The 22,679-nt window shown below is 42.0% G+C and overlaps 1 long non-coding RNA gene across 1 annotated transcript in view; it reads left to right on the top strand.

Moving 5' to 3' along the window:
• The window catches only part of LOC104690182, a 97,835-nt gene that overhangs the window by 30,856 nt on the left and 44,300 nt on the right, over positions 1–22,679 (top strand). Inside the window, exon 2 of the long non-coding RNA XR_005602139.1 lies at positions 5,189–5,278. This is a non-coding gene — a long non-coding RNA (uncharacterized LOC104690182). The remainder of the gene's footprint in view (positions 1–5,188; positions 5,279–22,679) is intronic.

Below are 22,679 nucleotides of genomic sequence, written 5' to 3'. Positions count from 1 at the left end.
CAGGAGTCTCTTGTAATCCATGCCTCACTTTCCAGAAACTCTGGTGTTTTCAACATGTGAGTAAATGGGCTCAAGAATGAATATTTTTTGTATTTTTTGTTCTCTTTCACTGAGATACATACACACACACTGAAACTAATAGTTCAGAGATGAGGCAAATAATTTCAACCGTGAGAAAGTCACAAGGAAATCCTTCTTTTGCCTCAGTTAGGACATTCAGTTGTATAAATATTCCTTCAGAGAGAGAATTTTGTTCATGATTACTGCTTACTTTTTAGATGTTGTAGATTCCTGTGGGATTACTTAAAGCTAAGTATGTATTTAATTGCTTTTGCTGGATAAGGATATTCTCAACTCTGGAACTACACCTGAGCTATGGTGTGTACAGAATGGCTGTTATATTTTCCCATTCAGTTACTGCATTTATTCTTCACTCTGACAACTCATAAACCCACCATGAGTCACAAGAAGTTTCTACCATTAAGTTCCCCATTTTTCTGATATATTTCAGGGTGGAAATAGTTAGAAGTTGCATTACACATTACATACCTTGTAGCCTTGTAGTCCCTGTAAAGATAATTACCAGTTGAAATTCAATGGGAAATGAATCAACATATTTTTTATTACTTCCTAAGAAAGGACAGTATGTGTTGATACATATTTAAAGCTATTTAGCATTTTTAGTAAAGATTGTACCTTTTCAAAGAGTATTGAAATGAGTCCTTCCCACCTTTTGGTGGTCTTTATGTGCCAGGCATTGTGAAGGGTGCTGAAAGTGTGACTGTGCTGACAGGTTTTCATTGCCTCTGCTCATGAGAACTCCATACTGCTCATAAAAAATGCTTCACCTCCGGGGCTGGCAATTTGGCACTTCTAGCTAGTTATTTTCAAATGGGCTTTTAATGCAAATAGACTGGGTTTGATTGAATTCAAGTATAAAAAAATCAGGAAAAGCTTCAGACCCCAAAATGTTCCGTAAGAAGATACTGAAATAGCTTGATTTAAGGGACATACTTTAAGAAGCCAGCCTTTCTCCTCTCCCTGGTTCCTCAGTGGGGAGAAAGAGCTTTATCAGAAGTGATACTCTGAGGGCCTGGTTACGGGTCCTGCTCTGAGCTACCCTCCAGGAGAATTCCTTTCTTTGCTTTAGCTGCATGGATATTAGTCTTTTCACAGAAGCTACCTTCTGGCACTGTAAATCCAAGGCAGCAGGAATACCTCCCAAGGGTGGTGAATAAAGTTGGGCAGATAGGCTCGCTTGCCTGAAAATAAAGAAAAAAATGAATGTCCACATCTGCTTCTGACTTGCACCTGGGCTTAAAGGGATGCCATGTGAAAGTAACCAGTGGTGTTACATGTAGTGCATTTTAGAAGCCTTCTCTAAAATCGTGCAGATTGTGAGTTACATTAAAACAAACACACATGGAGGTTTGTGTGAACTTTGTTATAGATACCAAAATGAGAAAATAGAGCTGGCATCCTTATTTTGCTCCATATGGTGCATTCCATGTGACCTTTCATTTTGGACATTTGCAAAAAACAAGAGTAGATTTGTTGGAAGTTTTTCCACCTGTGCAGCACATAGAAATGTAGAGTGTGTTCTCTCTTGAGAAGGCTGGGCTAAAGATGACCAGTCTCAAAATTCACCTTAGGCCCCTGATGCTAACACCAGTTAGGGATCAGACAGGGGTTGTATTTGAAGGCAGAAGAGCTTGTGTGTGAGCAGGAAATGTGCACCTTATAGGAATACCTAAATGAGTCTTGTATAGAAGGTGGCAGGACAAGCATTGCCCTATTTATCTCTTGGAATTAATATCTTTTTCCCAGCTTAGTGGCTACTACAGTTTTAATTTCCACTCAGCAGCAGACTTCTCTAGTGTCTGTCTCTAAAGCGTGAAGGGAAGCTTGTGTCCTGCTGCAAGGAGCAGCATGGGACTAAAGTAGATAAGCGTTGTCATGGAAAAGATGGTCTTGTGACTCTTGATGGGTAGATAGAAAATGGCTGTAATTTGGGGATGTTTTATCCTGGACAGTGGCTGCTGCCATTGTCCAGTAAGTGCTGAGTCAAGTGCTGTAGGTTGTCCAGCAAGTGCTGCTCGTGATTGCTGCCAGGGTTTGGGAGTGCAATCCAATCAATGCTGCGCTTCCAGCTCAGCACTTTCAGCCAGCTTCTCTTAGGGTCAGTTTTGTGATGGCCAAAGCATCGAGCCTCAGTGGCAGAAAAGCAGGTTTGACAACTTCCTCTGCTCCTGTCTCAGTAGGAGATTAACTGGTGGCCCGGTGCCCTGTTCCTGTAGCTCTGGCTTCTCAGCTGGATGAATGCTGATTCCTGGTAATCCTTGGTGAGCCTGCTGGGAGTGCAGGTTAGTCCTTGGCTCTCGAGGAGAATTTAAGATTTTCCTCAAGTACAGGGAGTCAAATCCATTGGCATGACTGAAGCCAACTGTTTGGGATAATCCATTAATGTAAAACCAGTCAGCCCCACATCCCAGGGAGGAGTTCCTGAGTTGCTGCCCATGCTAACATGTATCTCCTATAATGGGCGTCGTTTCAGTAAAAAGGCAGAGAAACCCTTTGGCTACCTGCTGTATGAAATTAAGGGGCAGATAAACCCCTTTCTTGTAGAGCAGCTATGAAGGATCTCTGTGTTGTAAATTATGACTTAACGTTTCGGTGAAAGAAAGAAACATTTATTGCTTTTTTATTTGTCAGCCTTGCAGATTCAGCCCAGCTGTAGATGAGTGAGCTGGAGTCTGCTTGCAGGTAGCTCCCAGGATCGTTAACTATTTGTGCTCTTCACTGAGAATCATTAACTATTTCCTTGTCTTTACTGTTGCTGAGACTGCACAGACTCAGAGTCTCAGAAAACTCCAAGAGTTTTCAGGGCTGGGAATTAGGAAAAACATCTTTTCTTTGCTTCTAAATCAAGCAAGGTTGATTTGGAAGGCAGGGAAATAAACACGTCCCTGATTTTTCACAAGGTCATCCTAGAGAGTCTAATCATATTTTAATTTGGAGCAGTGCCCTTTGGAGGGTGGCAGGCAGCACTTTATGGTACAGTAAAGGGTGATTCCCTTTCATCAATGGCTTTGACTTAAAAAAAAAATCAATGAAGGAATGCTTTCATGAAGTCAAGACATGAAAGAAAAGTAAATAGTAGAAGTTCTCCACACCAATAATCTGTATTACTTTCCCTTTCAGAGTAAGGAAGAATGCCTGTAGAAGTAGCATTTGCTCTCACTCACAGGTGTTGTGTTGCTGAATGGAATGAGAGCAGCTTTCTGAAAGTCTGTGTTTTGTTCCAGGGTGCTAAACAGGTTGGCAAAGGATAAATCAATGACAAGTTCTCCTATACAACTTCCATAAATGTATCCAGCACTTATGCAGTTTATCTGTAATTGTAATGGATTGCATTACTGGTGAATTAAAGCTTGGCCTCTGCCAAGATTTCAGTGGTGACTTTGGCTCTCAGAGTTCCAAGGAGACCAGTGGAAGCAGGAAATCAAACTCAGATGTAGTCTGTTACTGAAAACAGTGCAAAGCTGAAGAGGAACAAGGAGCAGATGCACACTGGCAATCCTATTGTAAAAGGTATATTCCAGAGATCTCCTGCTAGTTAGAATCAGAATATGAATGTCTCACAAAATGCCATGTCTCCTTTGGATAAAGCTGGGGATAAGCAGCTAATTTTTAAAATCTTAACATGCTGAAGAGGAGGTGTAAGGAAGGTAAGAGATTTGCTGATAGACTTCAGCTTTGTCCTGCAGACAGTGTGGTACTTGAATTTTTTAGGGTAAAGCACAGCAGTTTTTGTTTTCAGAGTCGTCTAATAATTTGTTTCCTTTAGCTCAGAGTGCCAATTCTGAGTGCTCTGGTGGAGCCTGTCCTCAAAGCACTCGAAACATGGTACCCTTATAAGGCATACATCTTTCCAACTCGCCTTATTTCCCATTTCTGCTAGTAAGGAAAATGAGCTCTGTCTGCTTATCAGTCCTCACCCCCAAGTTCTCAGCAGATCCGTGAGCCAGGTGTAGTGATTTGGTGTCATCTCTTTCCTTACAGTGGGAGACTGCTTTCTTTAAGCTTTCTTGAAGTCTTAATCCAGGAGAAGCAGCAGAAGCTCAATTGCTCCAGTTCTTTTTAATGACAGGAGATGTTTTACCTGGGATAGTTGCTCAGATGATGTCCAGGTGGGGTTGGCCACGTCATGTGCTTATCTTAATGAGCCTGAACCATCCATCAGAGCAAGCAGCTCTCAATTCTGAGCCAGCACTGGCTGATGGAGCAGGGAAGGCTCTTCTCAGTTTCCATGTGTGCACACACTGGAGCACTCAGTGCTGAGCTGCACAGCAATTACCTGCCTGTTGCCATTAAAATTCCTGCTGGGCTGCTGTCACACATGGGCAGGACTCTCAAACCAGGCTTTTTTCCTTCTCTGTGTTGCCAGCCTTATGCTCTCATCAGGCAGTCTCTTCTGACAGTGAAAGGGTTTCAAAAGAGTTTTCATCTCCAACTTCTGATGGAATAGGGAGAGAACTGTACGTGTGAAAATCCATATGAACAACTGGCACCACTGGAGGAAACTAATATGTGGGAAATTAGGAGCCTTTGAGAAAGAGAACAATTGGCTTACAGCATAGTATTGCAAAGAAATGTGTTTTTCAATAAATATAAGGACTTCTATTATGTTGCAGAGCATTTCTGTCTGTCCTGGATGGTGCCAATGGTGTTCTGTTCTCCTGTGCTTGTCATCTGAATGCAGCACTGACCTCACTCTGACATTTTGCTTATCATCAGGGCATGCTCAGAGTTTTGTTTCAAAAGGGGATGGGAGTTGCAGGTCTTTACAGCAAAGCATTTTGACTCAGAGGCAGCAGGTGTAATGCCTCTCTGCTGGAGATACAAGACTTCCCTTTTTTTTTTAATTTCAGTTGTGATTTTTCATGGGGTTTGTCTCTGTTTTATTATCCCACACCTTTGATTTGGTAATAGAGACAATTAGCACATAGCATTAAAAACTGTTAAAGCATTAATGTATTTACCTTCTTTGCCAATTTTTTTTCACAGTCAAACAGATGGGCCATCTGTGTAAGGAAAAGAAATGGCTAGGGTTAAACCATGGAATCACAATTTTGAATGAGTTTTGACTGACTTTCAAAGCCATTCAAGTCCTTTTATGTCTTTGCAGGCATTTTCTGTGGTGGACGTCTTCAGTGAGTGTATTCTTTTTGAAGTTATCAAGCATTCTGATTGTCAGATGTCTTTCCTGAAATGCCTGGTAAGTATTTCTGTAGATCTGTGGGTTTTTTCACAGTGTCCTAGACCTTGGATGCCTTTCCTTATGTAAAGCAACCTGAAGCACTGATCCTGAAGGAACAATCTATATAGTTTAATGGATTTCCTGAGTACCTACATGGTGTTCAATTATAGATTAGCATTAGCTGATGGACATGTTGAAGTGTTATGTTGTGATTTGGGCAGTTTTGTGTGGTTCTGTATTTCCCCCTGCCAATAGGAATACCAATAACAGTAATTTAAGAAGAAGAAAGTGAATATGTGTTTTCTAGAGAGCACATAAACATTTCTGGGTAATGAATTCCCCCAACATAAAAATAAATATTAAATTAGGACCCTGTCACTTAATACGAGTGCAGACTTTGATGTCATAATTTATTCATTTCTTGGCTCACAGTTCAAGTCACTTAAAGTATCACTGATGGACTTTCTGCTAGAGCTTCTGACTTTTGCCCTTCCTCCTGTTTGCTCTGAGCTCCTGTCTGGGCTGATACCAGCAGAGATGTTCCCTTGGCACAGGTGTGAAGGTTTTTCAAGAACGCTCTTGATTGCCAAGTTTTTATCTTGTTCCTTTGCTGCAGTACCTTTATTTTCACTATGGGATAACAGTCCAGGCTGCCCAGCCCACTGGTAGGTGCAGCTGGTGCTGTGTGATCCTTTCCCTGCTCACTGTCAGAACAGGGCCTGTGAAGCTGTAGAGTGTTCTGGTTCCTCAGACACACTGGAAAATCCCAGTGATGTAAAACCACTTTTCCTCTGATCTCTAGTTGGAGTAATAGCTGAAGTCTTTGAATTTTCTTGGATTGATCTTCTCATTAGCCTTAATTTTCTCTTCATTACATTGGTCAAGAGGATTGATCTTCCTTCAAGCAATGTCTCTGTGATATTGTTCCTCTGCATGAATGTGCAGCAGTGCATGTTCATCGAGTGCTATACAATTTCTGCATTCTACATATGGATTATAAATAATTGTGCTGCTGTTCTGTGCACTTGCAGAGGTTTAAATGGGAACGATTATGAGCTGCGGATTTTAAAAATTTATGTATAAAAACACTTAGTGAGGGAAACTTGGATGGGTAGCTGTATGAAAATCTACCTTTTGCCCATAATTTGTGGAAAGACAGTAGTGATCATATTATCATGCACATATAACACCCAATGACTTTGTCTGCAGCTCAGCACTTCTCAGTAATCAGCCCCATGTTTCATGATGATTATGCCTTTGAGGCTTTCTCATCTCAATTTTTCTCTAACTAATATAATCCAAACTATATTATCCTATTAGGAGGCTCATTTTTTAACTCCAACAAGCAGCATGCACCTGTCTGCTTACCATGAGGGAAGCAGTGGCAGTGTTCTCCCTCTATTGTTTCAGTGTTAAAGGAGATAATTTAGGCTGTAAACAGAGAAGATTGAGCTTGTTGAGTTAAAATGAGCACATTAATTCTTGAACAGAGCCATGTTTTATGTTTTTCCCCTTCATTACTCATTTTACATATCTTGGCTATCTCTGTGGTGGATGGGGAGAGAGGCTGCCTCAGACTACGATTTGGAGCATCTCTCTGAGGCCCCTGTTTGGAATAAACAGGCTGTGCACCAGCTGGGGAACACCGCCCCAGAGCTCGGTGGTGGCATCTCCACTTAGGCACGTCAGCTCCTCAGGGTAGAGTGGAGAGAGAGCAGTAAAGAGGAGCTGCTGTGATTTAAAAAGTGCTCCTACTTTACAGTAAGTAATGAATTGCCAGTCAGGCACAATGCCAAGTTTGAGCTGATGGGAACTCTCATCACAAGTAGATATAAATGCAGCTGTGTTGTCAAAACTTGGAGGTGTCACACAGCCTTTTGAACAAGGAGTAGTGTGTTACAACAAAGCAGTTCTTCTTCTCTCCTTTCCCACCTCCAAGATTACATCCTTTCTATTCCTTCAGAGCCAGGCAGCTTGAAATACTCTGCACTATTTCCATCTACATCATAGCAAGTTAAACTTGCAAAGAGAAACAATGCTTGGGAGGTCAGAATTTAGACAATTGAAAAAGCTGAGAGACAAAAATGTTAATTTTAGCTAACATGATGTGCATCCCAGAGCAAACGTTGTTCAGGTTTTCACAGAAGGACTCTGAAAACAGGTCTTTTTCAGGTGTCTAAATAGCCCAGTGTCAGGTTGACAGATGACTTGCCAATCAACAGCATCATTTAATGAACTCCTATAGTGTCTGCATTTCTTCCTCATCTTTTTATGTGAACGGTTAAGCGATCCTGATCTTTGGGCTTTGGATGTTTCTGCTAAACAGAGCACAGGCTGCTCAGATAAACCTCTGACTGAGAGACTGAAACACCCCTGTTGAAAACTGTCTGCTTGCACTGGCCATCTGCTCTCTACCTCTGTGTATGAAAACTTAATGTAGAGATAGAGCTGGTGCCTGAGGCAAAGAACTTTTGAAACAGGTTTGGATGTTTTCACCTTGCAAATTGTTCACAGAAATCTTTAAATACCTTCTTGAACACCCTTGGAAGCATGGATGGTGTTTGAGTTTGTTCTGTGTATAATTTAAACACACATTTCAGCTGCAGCTTATAGCCAACATTATACTGTGTATTTGTTTGGTCAGCAGTGACCAGGTTTTTTAAAGATTTCATCCTTCACAAGCAGGACTACAACTTAAAAGGACTGATACTGTTTTCCCTGCTTGCTGAGGTGGAAAAGTTACAACCAGGCTGTTACCTTGTGAATTGGGCACCTGGTGCTGAGGGTTAACACCTGAGAATCTGTTTCTCTGCACAGTCTTAAGAAGTGGTCTTGAATTTTTTTCCCCCCTCCCCTTTCTCACAGGTCAGTGCCCCAGTGCTGTAGAGAAAGCTACCCTGGATTTTGCCTGTTGACCAAGTTTATTGCCTTGGCTTGATTTTACAAACCAGAGTTGTATGTCTGCAGCATCCTTCGTGTGACATTCCAGGCGGGTGTTCCTTGGGGCTTGAGAATAGTTGTGAGTCATCTAATGAGACTTCAGATAAAAATCTCCTGAGTGAAATAGTTGGTTTTGAAGTTTGTTGTTTTCTAATAGACTTCATCTTCCTTAAATTTACCTCTACACAGTGTCTAGTAAAAGTGTGTGTCCCACTGAAAGTTTCAAGCTAAGGTTAATGAGAGCCTCATAAAAACTTACACATCAGCTCCTGAACAGAAAATTTCACCTTCAGAGTCCAGGATCAAAAGCGCCATGGAAATCATTCCTCTGATGTCTCCATCAAAAAGACAGTATCATTAGTGCATTTTTCTAAGTGCTATTTCTCTCTAGTGTACATTACCATTAAAACTTCCAGTACTAAAATGTATATTACTTTCCTTTTGAAATGAGGTTTCCCTCAGCGCCATCCCTGGTTGCTTGAACTGTGAATGATTGGCTCTGCATGGAGCATTTTGTAACCCTCCTCATGGAGAGAGCCACATAAAAATAAGCATTACCATCAAGTCTGTTTTGCATACTGTAGCTTGCCGGAATTCCTGAGCCTGGAATTCACCATTCTGCTGACCCTGACTGCCCCAGCCTGCTCTGGGCAAGTTTTGTGACAGTTTAAACAAATGTAGTGTCAAAGGATTGCAAAGGTTGCAGTTGTTATTTCTGTTATGCAAGACAGAAGAACAGGAAACCGCTATATAATATATACACTGTTATTAAAGTGCGTCCTTCTTTGAAGGACAATCACTTAAGGGCCTGTCCTTATGAAGTTATTAACTCATCATTTTCAGATTATTCTCTATGGATCCCTGTTGGTCTATTAGCTGCTTCTAAGAGATCTGAGAAAGGTAATTAAGAAAGGCAAGAATATTAATATTGTGCTGACATTGGGGGATCCAAAGGGAAATGCTTAAGGGTCTGCAAATCAGCAGAGAGGAAAAATAAACCCTGAAACCCACTGAATGAGAATTTCGAGGGAATACATGGGCATACCCTGTATTTTTCAGGTCATTCTAACATGAAATATTTCATCTGCCTCAGCAGATTTCAAATTTTGTAATCCCATCATAGCTTGGAGGCATCTTAAGGGCAGATGTTGTAAAAGGTCATATTAACTTGTATATTCCTGGCAGAAAATAACACTGAATGACTGAAATACTGGCCTGGTAACTTATATAGGCTTTTGTGAATAATGAAAACTGGTTTTTTTAGTAATGCTCCTTATAACTGTTCTACAAAGCACAGGCATCTCAACAAGGTGCCTGGTATGTCAGTGGTAAGGATGCATAAGGGGAAGAAAGAAACAGTGTCATATGCCCATCTGACATAAATCTGCTCTTCTTTGGTGGGGCTTTGTAGTGAAGTGTACAGATATACTCCAGCAGGATTTAAGCAGGCAGACTGGAGATTTTTGATTTCTGTTTGTGTGTTGAGAATGTCTGTAAAGAACAGGTCTTACAGAGACTTTGGTTACATCATGTACTGAAGCAGGAAAGTATCAAATTGCTGACCTTGGTTGTGATCCGTGGTGTTGTCTGCCTAACCCAGAGCAGGTTAGGTGTGGTGGTTTGTAGCTCTGGCAGTGGGATTCCCAGTGATTCCTGAGAACAGTCTTGTTATTTCTATGGGTAATTTCATGAGGGTCTGCAGTTGGTGTATCCTGTGGGCATTCCTGTGTGTAGGTGGAAACAGCATGGCTGTGGTTGCTCCCTGTTCTGCACTGCTCATGTTAATGAGTGGCAGAAATGGTCTGGACTTCTCCCAGTCAGCATCAGTCTGGGCTCCTCTGTGGCCTTGGGAAAAAGGTAGATGGAAGTACAGCACACACAGGAGCCATCTGTTTCCAGATTTATAAAAGACTCCCTCCCGCCAAATTTAAACTCCTTGTGTTCTAGGGAGGCTGAGCAGTTTGTGTAGCCCCTTAGTGTGCTTTGCTGGCACAGCTGAACCCTCCTCAGCTTTGTCCTCTCTGTGTTTGCTGTTCTGCACAGGGCACATTTACCAAGAATCTCAGCTGGGGCTGGGAGTAACTCCTCTGACTTGGAAAATGCCTCTGAATAAATTACCTACTGTGAAAGAACAATATATATTCTGCCCAAGAGCCAGAAAAGTGAGACAATAAAGGATATTCTTAGAATAGTTCTTAGGAACCTGGGTACTCCAAAGGGAAATGGGACTTCTGGAGGGTGTTACAGAGAATCCATGTTAGGAACCTGCCTCTCTTTTCAGTAACTGTACATGGAGGTATCAAACTGGGAATGTCTGAAGTTAAATGGTGTGAACACCTATCAGTGCACAGCTTTCAGGGTGTTGAGCAGCACAGGGACACCTCTTTGGATAATTTTTGGATGATTATCATCTCTTCTTGTTCTCTTCTGAGAGCAAGAGCATTCCCAGGAGCTCAACGCTTCTTCCACTGCTTGGGCCATGGAAAGGGCTGTAACATTTCATTTGTTTCCCTCTGTTGTTGTTACAACATTTGTGTAGCTGGATTCAAGCCTGTTTCAGTGCTGAATGCATATGTGTGTTTCTACTCAAAACCCAAGAAATGTTCTGAGGAATGCAAGCACTTGTGGTGAAATTTGTATCATTTTTATCCAGGAAACAAGACTAGATGTTCATAGGAGCATCTTTCGGCCCTGCAGCCAACAGATATGTAGGATTATCAACTCAACCCTGCAAATAAATAGTTCATTTTTTGAGACTGATACTGAAAACTCCAAATTAAGATGCTGAAAACAAGATCTTTATTTTGGGCTATTTAGAAGTCTGCCTCATAGAAAGCTGACTATTGCCAAATGTCACGGGAATGAGGGACTTAAACACGTCATTGAAGTGTGTGCTGCAAGTTCCTTCATGATGAAGTCTCAGATAAATTGGAAACATCTCAAACGTACATCTTGGGAAAGCCAAACAAATTTCAGATGAAAATGAATGGAAATTAATTCAGGGTGTAAACTTAAACCCAGCCTCTAGGGGCACAGTAATTGTGCCTTTTAGGAAATGTCCTCCTGCTCTTTGCATTTTAACTGTCTGTAATTACTTTTGTGGTTTGTTGGTTGTGGAAGAGCTTGACAAGCTGGGAATTGGCAGATTCAGTGTTGCCTTTATTTACAGTGCCTTTGCCAAGTTATTAAGTCAGCTATAGGAGGTTTTGTCCTGACAAAACTAATCCCTCGGTATGGCCAGACACCACATTTTCCTTTTAACTTTGTGGTACCATTCAAAACTATTTTGGCTGAGGTTTGGGTTGACACGAATTGTAAGAAAACCACCAAAATCAGCATGGATAAACCAGGTTTTCTCTCCTCCATTCGTGTCATATTTTGTCTTCTCTCACAATGCAAAGCTGATTATGTCTCGGGCATTCTGTGGCCCTGGCTGACTGGAGTTGCTCCAGTGAGGGTATTCTGATAGTGCCAAAGGGACAGAGGGCAGGAAGTCGGTCCTGCAGGAGGCTTAGAGAAAGCCAGGTAGCCCCAGGAGCTTTCAGAGGCTGTTGGATTCTCTTGCCCCATAAATGCTGCAGTGTTGCACCCTGACCACTCCTTGTGGTATGCCTGGCTCTGCCAGTGCTGCCTGGGAAGGAGGAGGAAGGGCAGATGCACAAAGTGCTGCTGACCTCCAGGATTGCTGGATGACCACGGTGGGGCAGAGATGGGCTTTGTGAAGTGCTATGGGGTACTTTGACACTAAGTGTGATACAAATGCTAATCGCTGCTATAATTCTTCCTTAAGAAATCAGGGCATGTTTTTATCATTTATTCTTTAGGTCTCAGTGTCCTTGTACAATTAGGCCCTGACCTCATCAGAATAACATTTGAATTGGTAACGAGCAAATATCCAACATCCTTACACTGGAATTTCCCCAATTTTATTGACCCTGGATACATTAAAAACCGGCATTAATGGTGATTCTCTGGCACCAGCAGAATCTAAAAGTGCTTTACACTTTCTGCAAAGTGACTTTTAAACTCTGGGATAAAACCTGTACAGGCTGCTGCAACTGTGCCTCTTGTCCTTTCTGCCACAGATCATAGAATCAGTTAAGCTTCAGACTGGGTCCAGGCTGAGTTAGGGAGAGGAGGAGCTTGCTGAAGAACTTTCCTGTCTTCAGGACTAAGCAGTCTTCATGAGTTTCATACAGACCCAGTTCTGAAGCCTATCCAGGTCCCTCTGGATGGCATCCCTCCCCTCCAGTGTGTTGACCACACCTCACAGCTTTGGTCATCAACAAATCTGAGGGTGCACTGAGCACACTGTCCATGTCACCAACAAAGATATCAGTGCTCTGCTCCCAGTGCCAATCCATGTGGAATGGATTTGTCACTGCTCTCCTCTTGGACTTTGAGTCATTGAGCAAAACTCCTGGAGTATGACCATCCAGCCAATTCCTTTTCCACACATCAAATCTATGTGGGTGTGAATCAACACATAGAGCCAATCTGGTTGAGCACCAAGCCCCAGGTGCAATGCAAAGAGCAGATTTATTTTGTTGCCTCACCAACACCACCAGGAGGCAGAGGCATACAGGGACACAGGATCTCTCAGGCTTAGTTTGTCCTAGCAAATACTAGTTTTCCCACACTGATATTCTTAGCATTCCCAGATGCAAGGTCACTTCCAGTGAAACTGTTCCCTCCTCGCCAAATCTTCAGGTTTTAATCCTTTTCTCCCAGCAATGTCTCTCTCTGTTTCAGACACGAAGACATCAAACAAGACAGTGTCAAATGCTTTGCACAAGCCCAAGTAGATGACATCAGTTGCTCTTCCCTTATCCACTAACACGATAACTCTGTCACAGTTTGCCATCCAATTTGTCAGGCACCACTTGCCCTTAGTGAAGCCATGGTGGCTGTCACCAGTTACATTCCCATTACGTTCCCATTACCACTGACGTGCCTTAGCATGATCTTGCTGGGCACCAAGGTGAGACTGTAGTCCCCCAGGTTTTCCTTTTTTCCCCTTTTTAAAAGTGGGGTTATATTTCCCCTTTTAAAGTCAGTAACTGTAAAACTGCCATGGCTTCTCAGATATGATGGACTGTGGCTTGGCCACATCCTCTGCCAGCTCCCTCAGGACCTGCAGATGCATCTCACCAGGTTCCAGAAGAGATTTCCATGATGCAGCTCCCATTAGCTTGGCTTGTATCTCAGTGGTAAACCAGTGTTTAAGAACAAATTCGTTTTGATTGATATTTAAATAACCCACAGTTTTATCCCTGACTTGGGGATCTTGCACTCTGGGGTAGATTACTTCTGTGAATATTTGATCCTCATTTTCTCAGTGAAATAAAGCTTTGTTCATGCAGCTATGAAGCATTATTAGGTGGTAATCCCACACAGAGTGGTCTTCATTAGAGAGCACGGTTAATTACGAATGCTGGGCAATTTGCAGACCATCTATTCTGATGGTAATTATGATGTCGCTTGCACACCTGTGTCTTGAGAGTATTTTCCTCTCTAACAAGAGCTCATTCTTTTGACTCAGCAAGGAGCCTCTCCTGATTGTGGAAACAGCTCGTTTGTTGTCTCCATGGGCAGAGAATAAGAAGGGAAGGAAAATTTGGGAAACAGCCAGCAGCTGAAGCAGGCAGTGAGCCCTAAGTGACTGTGTGGGCCTACACAACAGAGGGAGCATGTCTTGAAATGTAATATGATTTAAAAATAGGGTAAGAACAGGCCTGTTTGCTGGTGTGCTTTTTGCTCAGTGCAACTCATGTTAATTAGAGCTTTAGCACAGCTTCCCAGTAAACAGCATTTTCCTTCAAAGAGAGAAAAACAAGGAGAGGGAAAATTCTGATGCTGGGAATAAGGTACTATGAATATGAATCAGGAACAATGGGTTTAGTTTAAACTGAACTGGAATTTATTGCAGCTTTATGTTTTTATAAAAAGGAAACCTGTGTGTCAGCTTCTAGTGGTGACAGGGATGCTGAGAGTTGGCATGTGAGGATAATGTGATAATACAGAGACACCAGGGAGCATGTTTACACAAAAATGCATCTCAGCCAGCCAGAAGGCCATGCTGTGATTTCAGTAAAGAGTTGTGACAGAAAATCAATAGCTTTGAGAAAGGCCCGTGGTAAGGCAACAGCATTATCGGTGCTTTCTGCATTCTGCTTCCCCCTTCCTTCCCTTCACAGAGACAGAGCTGCATGAACTCATGTTTGAGTTTTGTTAACTCTGTGCCTGTGTAGCTCAAGCAGCAAGGCAATTCAGGGAATACAAAGTATCTGCAAACCAGGTGGTGGGGATGGAGAATAGGGAGGGAAGGGTATGGCTGGGTATTGGTTTATTGACGGGCTCTGATTGCCTGGCAGGCAGGCTGGGGACTGCAATCTCCTGCTCAGTGCTTCCAGCACAGCTGTGTTCTGGTCTTTAGAAAAACTTCCCACTACCTCAGAGCAGCTTCACTCTGCTCTGTATTTTGATGTGTGGATCAACAGCAAGTCCCTTTTCCAGGTTTCCATACGGGGCAGGGCGTTCTGGAAGGATGATCTGGCCATGTAGTCCCACGTTACAGAGTTTACATTAGGCACCAATGTCAAGTGAAGTTTTCTAGGATTCCTTTTTTTTTTTTCCCTAGTTCTTCTCCAACTCCTTTTTCATCTAAAAAGGTAGAGTACGAATTGTTAATGAAAAGTAGAGCTAAGAGTGGACTGCTCAGCATTAGCTGAGACGTAGTTTGTAATCATGTTATTGTATTTCAGTTTGTGATACTACCTCTGTATTTTGTCCAAAGGCATGCAGTACACTCAGAGGGGATGCTGACCTTTGGGCAAAAAAAGTCCACCAGTAACATTCAAAGAGAGGAGACTTTTATTTAAATGCATGTAAGCCAGAATGTGACGTACAGGAAGTCTGCAGGAGAGGGGAAGTGAAAGGGATGAATCTGTTACCTGATTGGTGAATAGGGCATCGACAGGATTGAATCTTCTTTTCATTGAAGATGATACAATATCTCACTTGTAGATGATGTTATAAAGCCAGGAAAACTTTAAGATTTCATTATTCTTAAATATTTCCATGTGCTTGGGTATATAAGCATTTTTGGACTAGGAGACCATTTCCACGTTGGCACAGAGAGGTAATGTTAGCAATCCCATAGCATTAACTAATAATCCACTTGGTTTCTTTTGCTAACTGATAATACTGAGAAATGTGTGGTTTTCCAGAATTAAACTGACACGGCAGCTAGGAGAAAGTGTGTTGTTTTTGCTGACACTTCTGATTGCTTCTCACCTCATCCAAGAACTTGGTTCTTCCTCTATGGAAAACGATGAGAAACAGCCATAGACACAGGCTCATTAAAAAGAGATGATTCTAATTTGATTTTTTCCATGAAGCCTTCTTTTTGTCAGAGCTTAGTATTTCAATACCCCAGAGCATAAAAGATTATTCAAAGAGCTCCACAGTGAAAAACTCAGAGGAAGGAGGGGGCATTCTCTCGCATCTAGGAAAATCTTCCATAAGTAAATAGAACTTAATGACTGCTTTTTGCTAGTCTATGAACACTGAAGCTGAGGCAGGTATTTGTTAGCTGCAAAACGTACTTGTAAGCCAAAGTTTGTTAGGGTTTTGCCCTTAGTGCAGCTGAGCTGCATAAAACACATGAAGTACAAGAAAGTAAGAATATACTATGTATTTAATCACTGAGCTTTCAGGGGTGCTGGGGTTAGCTGGTATCTTAATCGCCCTCCAGTCATAGTTATACCATAGTGTGGGTCACAAATACTTGGAGAAGTGTTTGAGAGACAGAAACACCTTCACAGTACACCCTACAAAAGGGTAGGGCTGGGCCTGTGTGACTATAAATTACTGATCAGTGCCACATTCAGGTTTGCTTGGGCACTAACTGAGCAACTTTTCCAGTCTCCTAAATGCTCTGAAGTGCCCCTGCATCCTAGCTGGGAGAATGGAGCCTGCTCGATTGACTGATCATTTCCCTCCTCAGCCTCCAGACATCATAACTCACTGCTCTTGAGCAGCAGTGGCATGAGGAAAATTAGAACTTGGGAATTATTGTAGCAGGGGAGAAGCACTGTGTGAAAAGTCTTCCTCAGAGATCCCATCACCACAGGCTGCATCACAGCTCAGGGGAATGCCAGCTATAGCAGCCATGAGAGCTTCCTTTGGGAAATGGAGCGCTGAGGATTAAATGCACAGAGAGGCAGCATACAAATCCTCGATTTAACTGTCATGGAAGCCTCAGGGCATTGGAGCATGGCATGCCAGCAGGGTTTAGAGGTCAGGAGGTACTGTGGTGGGACACTGCTCCCTGAGGATGCCCACAGTCCCCTTGAAGGTCCCTTGGGTTTGTTTCCCTGGTCTGTGCTTGTTCATTCATGTTCGTGGCTGAAAGCAGGGACAACTTCTACTGCATGAAATCAATCACAACTTCTGCAAGCTGTCCTAAAACTTAATGTTTTATTTCTTTTCTTATTTCTCCTCTTTCTGGATTCCTAAACGTTCCGTAATTCTTATCCTTGTCCCTGGTATCTTGCTGCTTCAGACTTTTAAAATAACTTGAAGTTAATATAGATGTATGAAGTTAATATATACCTAGGTTATGTTATGTTGTTATTAATTTAAATAATACACTCTTGTGCGTTTCAAGGCAAATGATTTCTAAACAAGGAATGCCAAGCTGAAATCTGAGGCTGGTTCTTTAATAACAGCCCAACACTTTTAGAATCAGTGGCAGTTCTGAAACACTTATATTTCTCAAAATAGAAAATGTATCAAAGTGGATTGTGCCCTTGGGGGAAAATTACTTTTGACAATTTGGTTTCTGCCAGCTCACCAGAAAGCTCTGCCAGTGAGCACTTTCTACAACAGCACTAAATAGCATGGGTAGGAGTTGCAAAATCTTGCACTAATTGGCTCGCCAAGGCCCCAGCTCACTCAGTACAGAAAACTTGCTTTCATTAGGTGAGCAGAGCACTTCATTAATACTTAAAAAGTGAGTGAGTTTGTTCAGAGACTGCAGGCTGGAAAGGAAAGGCTGTCATTTCTGTAGCTGCAGAGCTCCTGAAACCATCTGTGGGGTCTGAGGTAATGTACCTGCTGGCTGGATACCAATACTGAGCTGCCAGTGTCCTTCCTTTGTAGTGGTTACACAGACAGAAGGAGCTGTTGAAATTCCCCATCATTTGGGTTTTTTCACCTATATTGTGAAGGTGGAGGCAAAGCCACAGCACTACCATCCTTGCTGATTCTAAAAATAGAGGTGAAGGGGTGCAGGGGCATTGCAACAGCTTCTTTTGATGTGTCACCACGTTTGACTCCACATCCAGAGCAGGTCCGACACATCCAGGTGGATCTGCCCCAGCATGGCCCCACATCAGTGATGTACAGCCAAGGAGAGCCATGCATGGTAATCACTCTGGTTTTATTATGGATGTGAGGGTTTCCTAGGAGGTGGAATCTTCAGGTCACTTATGCCAAGTTCATCACTTGCATAAGTTAACTGCTGAGCTGCAGTTTTCTGGAACTGTGCTGTCTTTGCTAATTTGATACTCTGCCTCTTAGTGGAAACATAGATTTCCTGTCAAAGTTGGCATTATATATTCAGCAGAACTCACCTTTCTTCTTGATGAGTCACAAATTCCTCTGTGCAAAACAATCTCTTCACGGATGTTGTCATCTTATGCTGTACATGGCACGTGTTGGGTGAAATATGTCTTAGGGAAACAAAAAAAATACAGTCTGCCCCATGTTTTATCAGTTTGAGGAAGACCCCAACCAGGAATGTACAGCCACCAGAAAATGGGGCTGTGCTGTTGGCCAGCTTGCCTACAGATTTTTGGTTGTACATGCAGGCACTATCTCATCTCAGACATCCTGATGTGCTGCTGTTCAGGTGGAGGACCTGCAGCCACAGCCAAATGATCAAATTAGAGTCCCCTAACTGAATCCATCCTGGAAGCTTTGGCTTGACACTGAATTTGCATTATGGCAGTGAAAAATGTTGCTTAGAAATCTACACTGCAACGTCAAGTCTTTGAACTGCATTCCATTTACCAAGGGTCAGGCAGGGTCTGACTGCAGGAAATATCAGCCACTTGCTCACAAACAAGAATGGACTTACTGAAGCATATTAATTTACTGGTCTAAGGAATTCTCTCTCCCTCAGAGTTCAATGCTGTAGGTCTTTATCCATGCCTTGCAAAAGTTGTTAGATCTAATTGCAATATAATCTGCTTAAAATGAGCTTTACTTGAAGTCAAGCAGTCAAAAAATAATAAACAAAATAGTTTTTTATCAGAAAAATCCTGTTGTGTTTAAAAAAGCCAACTGTGAGGAGCTGGCAGCTTTCAAAGAATTTTTCAAACAAACTGTTTGGAATGCTAACTGACCTAACTAGAGGTTTCTCATTTCTGTGATTTCTTCCTTTTTTCTTTTCCATTTCTGAAATATTTCATTTTGATTCATTATATTTTACAATAAAATGAAATTTGAGATGGCAGATTTTCATATACAGTGTGTTTTAAATTATGAAAGGCAGGAATAAACAGAGGCAAGTACTTCAAGAAGTTTATGATGATATTTTTGACTCGTGGAGTTTTTATTCTCAGGCATTTTTGAGACCTGGAAGTTGAAGACAATGACATTCTCTCTGTGTCTCTGTATCCTTCCTTATCCCGGCAGATGTGTTGCTTTTTTTGTACCATGATTTCATTTGGTCTGTCTTTAGTTGTGTTCTTACCTACACACTGTTCTGATCCCTGTTTCCATCTGCTTCTCTCTAAATAACAAAGATCATCATATTTGTTTATATAGTTAAAAATTCAGAACATCACCTGAGGCCTTTAGATGATAATGCTGTGTTTTTAGTAGGAACTTCCTAAGTACATTTTAGTTCCTGTCCAGGCTGCCATAAACCAGTGCACAAAGTGCCTGGAATTGCTCACTGGGAGTATGAAGGGCTTGGATGTGGTTTGTATCTCTTGTACATATGATGGGCAGTGATTTTTTGACTTCCCTGCACTGTAATTGCACTGAGTTACATCCCTTTGAAAAGGAGGTGACCAGGCGGCAGAGGAAATACTTGCCTGTTTTTTTTTTTCTCCTTCAGCTTCTGCACTTTTGGCTCACTGGGGTCTCAGAATGGAGGAGATTGCTCTTCCACAATGAACAGCTTTTTGGTGGCTGGGAGGAAAAAACCTAACTCCCCTGGAATTTTATGAACTTTTGAAATCTCAGGCAGTGCTTGTTGTTAAGAGATATGTGGATAGTTCCACTTAATTCTCGCCTATTTATGTCACAGCTGTGTTTTGGTGGCTGCTTGCAGAGTGTCTGATGGGAAAGAAGAGCCCAAACATTGGTAAAATATCCACCCATGGTGTGTGCTGAGGGTCCTGCATGGTGTGAGACATGTCAGCCCCAGAACACATCCCACCTACTGCCCTCTCCAAACCCCTCATCCTGGTCAGACCTGTTCCATTTGGCTAACCCAGCCATTTCTTCTGAAGCAAGAAGGGCTCTTCCAAGCAGCTCTGCCAGGAAAAGTGAGGTCCCCCCAGTTCAGCAACAGCTCAGAGATGGTGGCAAGAAGCTGAGGGCTGAGAGCACTAGATGAAATACCCTCTTTTGTGGTAGCTGATGGTACATCTGCAAATAAAACAATGGCACAAAACAAAAGCACATCTGGATCACAGAGCTGTCACGTATTTTGACTGTTCCTGTGTAGAAGATGCCCAGGACCAGTGTGTGTTCAAACCAGTTGTAGGAGAAACAGGTTCAGAACAAGAGACAGCCTGCCATGATTCTGCAAGTTTGGTTTGAAACAAAAGGCTTTTGCCCTATGAATGACTCCTTTGTTTATTGTCAGGCCCTGCACTTCCACATGCAATCAACTCCCTCAAACTTAAATCAAATATGAAAATGAGTGGCTCATAAGCCATTCAAGTGTTAACTGAGCAGAATCTTTTAGCTTGCCCATTTTAACAAACTGTCATCCTGATGCTCCTGGGTTTGACACCTCCATGACAAGTAATTCCAGAAGATAGATGTGTGAGTCCAGGGACCCTGGAGCACTTAAGTTGCCACTGTTACGTTATAAATATAGAAATTCCCAGTACTAAATAGCTCTAATGTGATTCACCTGAACACACACAGCTCTGGTCCATTGCCATGGAGGTGGCTGCAGGGCAGGTTTTGGATACAGCAAAGCCTGGAGCTGCCCAAGGCACTGGGCTGCCTTCCCTGCCTCAGCTGGGGTAGGGAGAACAGCTGGGAGAGCAGCACAGGGATAAGCCACCCATCCCTGCCCACCCCTGTCCAGGAAAAGCTCCACACGTGGGCTGGGGCATTCCTGCAGTACCAGTTCCTCCTGCCCTTGCCTACAGCAGGAAATGGCAGAGTCAACTTTTCCCTTTTGTGCAGTGGGAGAGGGAGTCTGCATCACCCTGGGGGCAGGGAGGAGGAAAAAGGGGTCCATAGGAGAAGCTGGGCTGTTGGAAAAAAAGATGCTTTCAAAAAGATTCTTTTGTCCTGCTTCCCACAGATCTTTTCAAATCTTTATCCTTTTTACAGTGTTCAGTCTGTTCAGAGTAGCAAGGAGACAATAACAAGGCATCTTTCATCACGAGCATATGCAGTGTGGAGGGAAAACTGAAGAAAATTAAAGAGCTTTTGTATTTATTATGGAAAGATGTCTGTGCACCACAGAATGAAGGTGTGATGGCAGATTGTGTTGGGACTTGTGGGCCAGAGCGCCCTAGCCAGGGCAGGTGGTGGTTGTGATTGAAGAAGTGTTGGCACAAGTTGTGACACATGTGGTAGCTGCAGCACAAACACCTTCCAGGCACTAGCAGAAATTGGAGTAGGAGCAATGTTTGTGCCTTTTTTTTGATGGTGTAGAAGTATCAGGCAGTGTACCAGAAAGGTGCCTCCAGTTTCTATCCATTTTTGTAGAGAAAAATTACTGCCAGTCCTTACAAACTTTGCCTGGATGTAACGCAAGATAAAACAAAGTCTGCTCTCTACATGTTGGATGCCAAAGAAAACTGAACATAAGGGACACATTTTAATTAACTGCTACAGTAATTTATTGAGGAAAGTGATTTGTTGATCACTACTCACAGTCTTTAAATAAGAAATTGCTTTCTAAGAGGAGTGCTTTTAGTTCAGCCACATTTTATTCCTTTTGGTGTAGGAGTTGCTGGGCACCATTCCACATACACAAGCAGATCTGATTAGGTGATTGCCACAGTTCTTCCTGCCCTTAAAATTAAAAATTGTTAGCATCTCCTGCTCATGTATTTCTGGCTAAAATTAAAAGATAAAGGATGGCATGTTTAATGAGTTATTGTGTTTTATTTTAAAATCTGTTTGTTCATTTCTTGTTGGAGAGGCAGGTAAGGCATCTCCCAGTTTCAGTAGAGAGTTGAGCTTCTCAGCTAAAATCAGAACTTTTTGATCTTTCTGCAAGAGAAATAAAACTTGGTGGGACCAGTTTTAACACCCCTGACCTCCCTAGTTCCCCAACACTGGACTTGTATTTCCAAAATCTCTTTCTAATAATGCAACTTGGGTGGTAGAAATGTGGATGTCTAGAAAAAGGAGGCTAATAACTGGCTGATGATGTCATTTAGACTTACCCAGAGGAATCACTGCTGTTCATGTCTTTAAAATAGTTGGGATGATTTTGCCAGTATTTTTGTCTGATTCTGCTCCTGCAGAATGATGCCAGTTGTAGGTTAAGTGCTTGTATAGATGATGTATTAATAGGTTATTGAATGGGGCTTGATGTTGATCAGACCATTTATTTCATATGCACTGCTTCAGTTATGTTATTACTGTAAGATTTCCTATTGTTTAGCTTAGGAGGAGTAATTTCCCAACAGATTATAGGAGCCAGCATGTAATGAATGTTTCTGACATTAAAAAACCTTATTGATGGAGATAATCTATGTTAGATATCATCTGGAATAAAATACAGACATTACAGATTACAGATATACCTTTTGATCAGCTTGTAATAAATAATGAAAAAATATTTATCACATCCTGTCACTTTTATTTGATAAGTTTGCTTAAAATATGTAGAAGTTTGTCTCCATATGCATGAACAAACTCGACTTGTTTGAGGTGAACTATTTTTTGTTGAGCCAAGACAAAAGAAGAAAAAAACAGAAGAAGAAATGCTACTTAAATTTATTCTTATGAGAAATTATTTTTATATTACTCTGTGAAAAAGATCTGGATTTGGATGGATTTGAGAAAAGAGAAGCCTGCTGTTTATTGGTTACTCTATGCAAGCTGGTAGTTCTATTGCATATGGATTTTGCTAATAGGTGGGTATGATTTTTTTGGGTCACACGGATTGCCTTTTCACGAATTCTGGTTTTTTTGAGTTGAGTGAGCCTACAGAGGTTTTCAAATTTGTGACTGGAAGCTTTTCCCAAACAGTTTTCTTCTC

The sequence above is a fragment of the Corvus cornix genome, chromosome 6 (assembly GCF_000738735.6).
Source record: "Corvus cornix cornix isolate S_Up_H32 chromosome 6, ASM73873v5, whole genome shotgun sequence".
In the NCBI taxonomy this organism is placed as follows: Eukaryota; Metazoa; Chordata; class Aves; order Passeriformes; family Corvidae; genus Corvus; species Corvus cornix.
The sequence above is the reverse complement of the archived record's forward strand: the minus strand, read 5'-3'. Positions and strand labels throughout refer to the sequence as shown.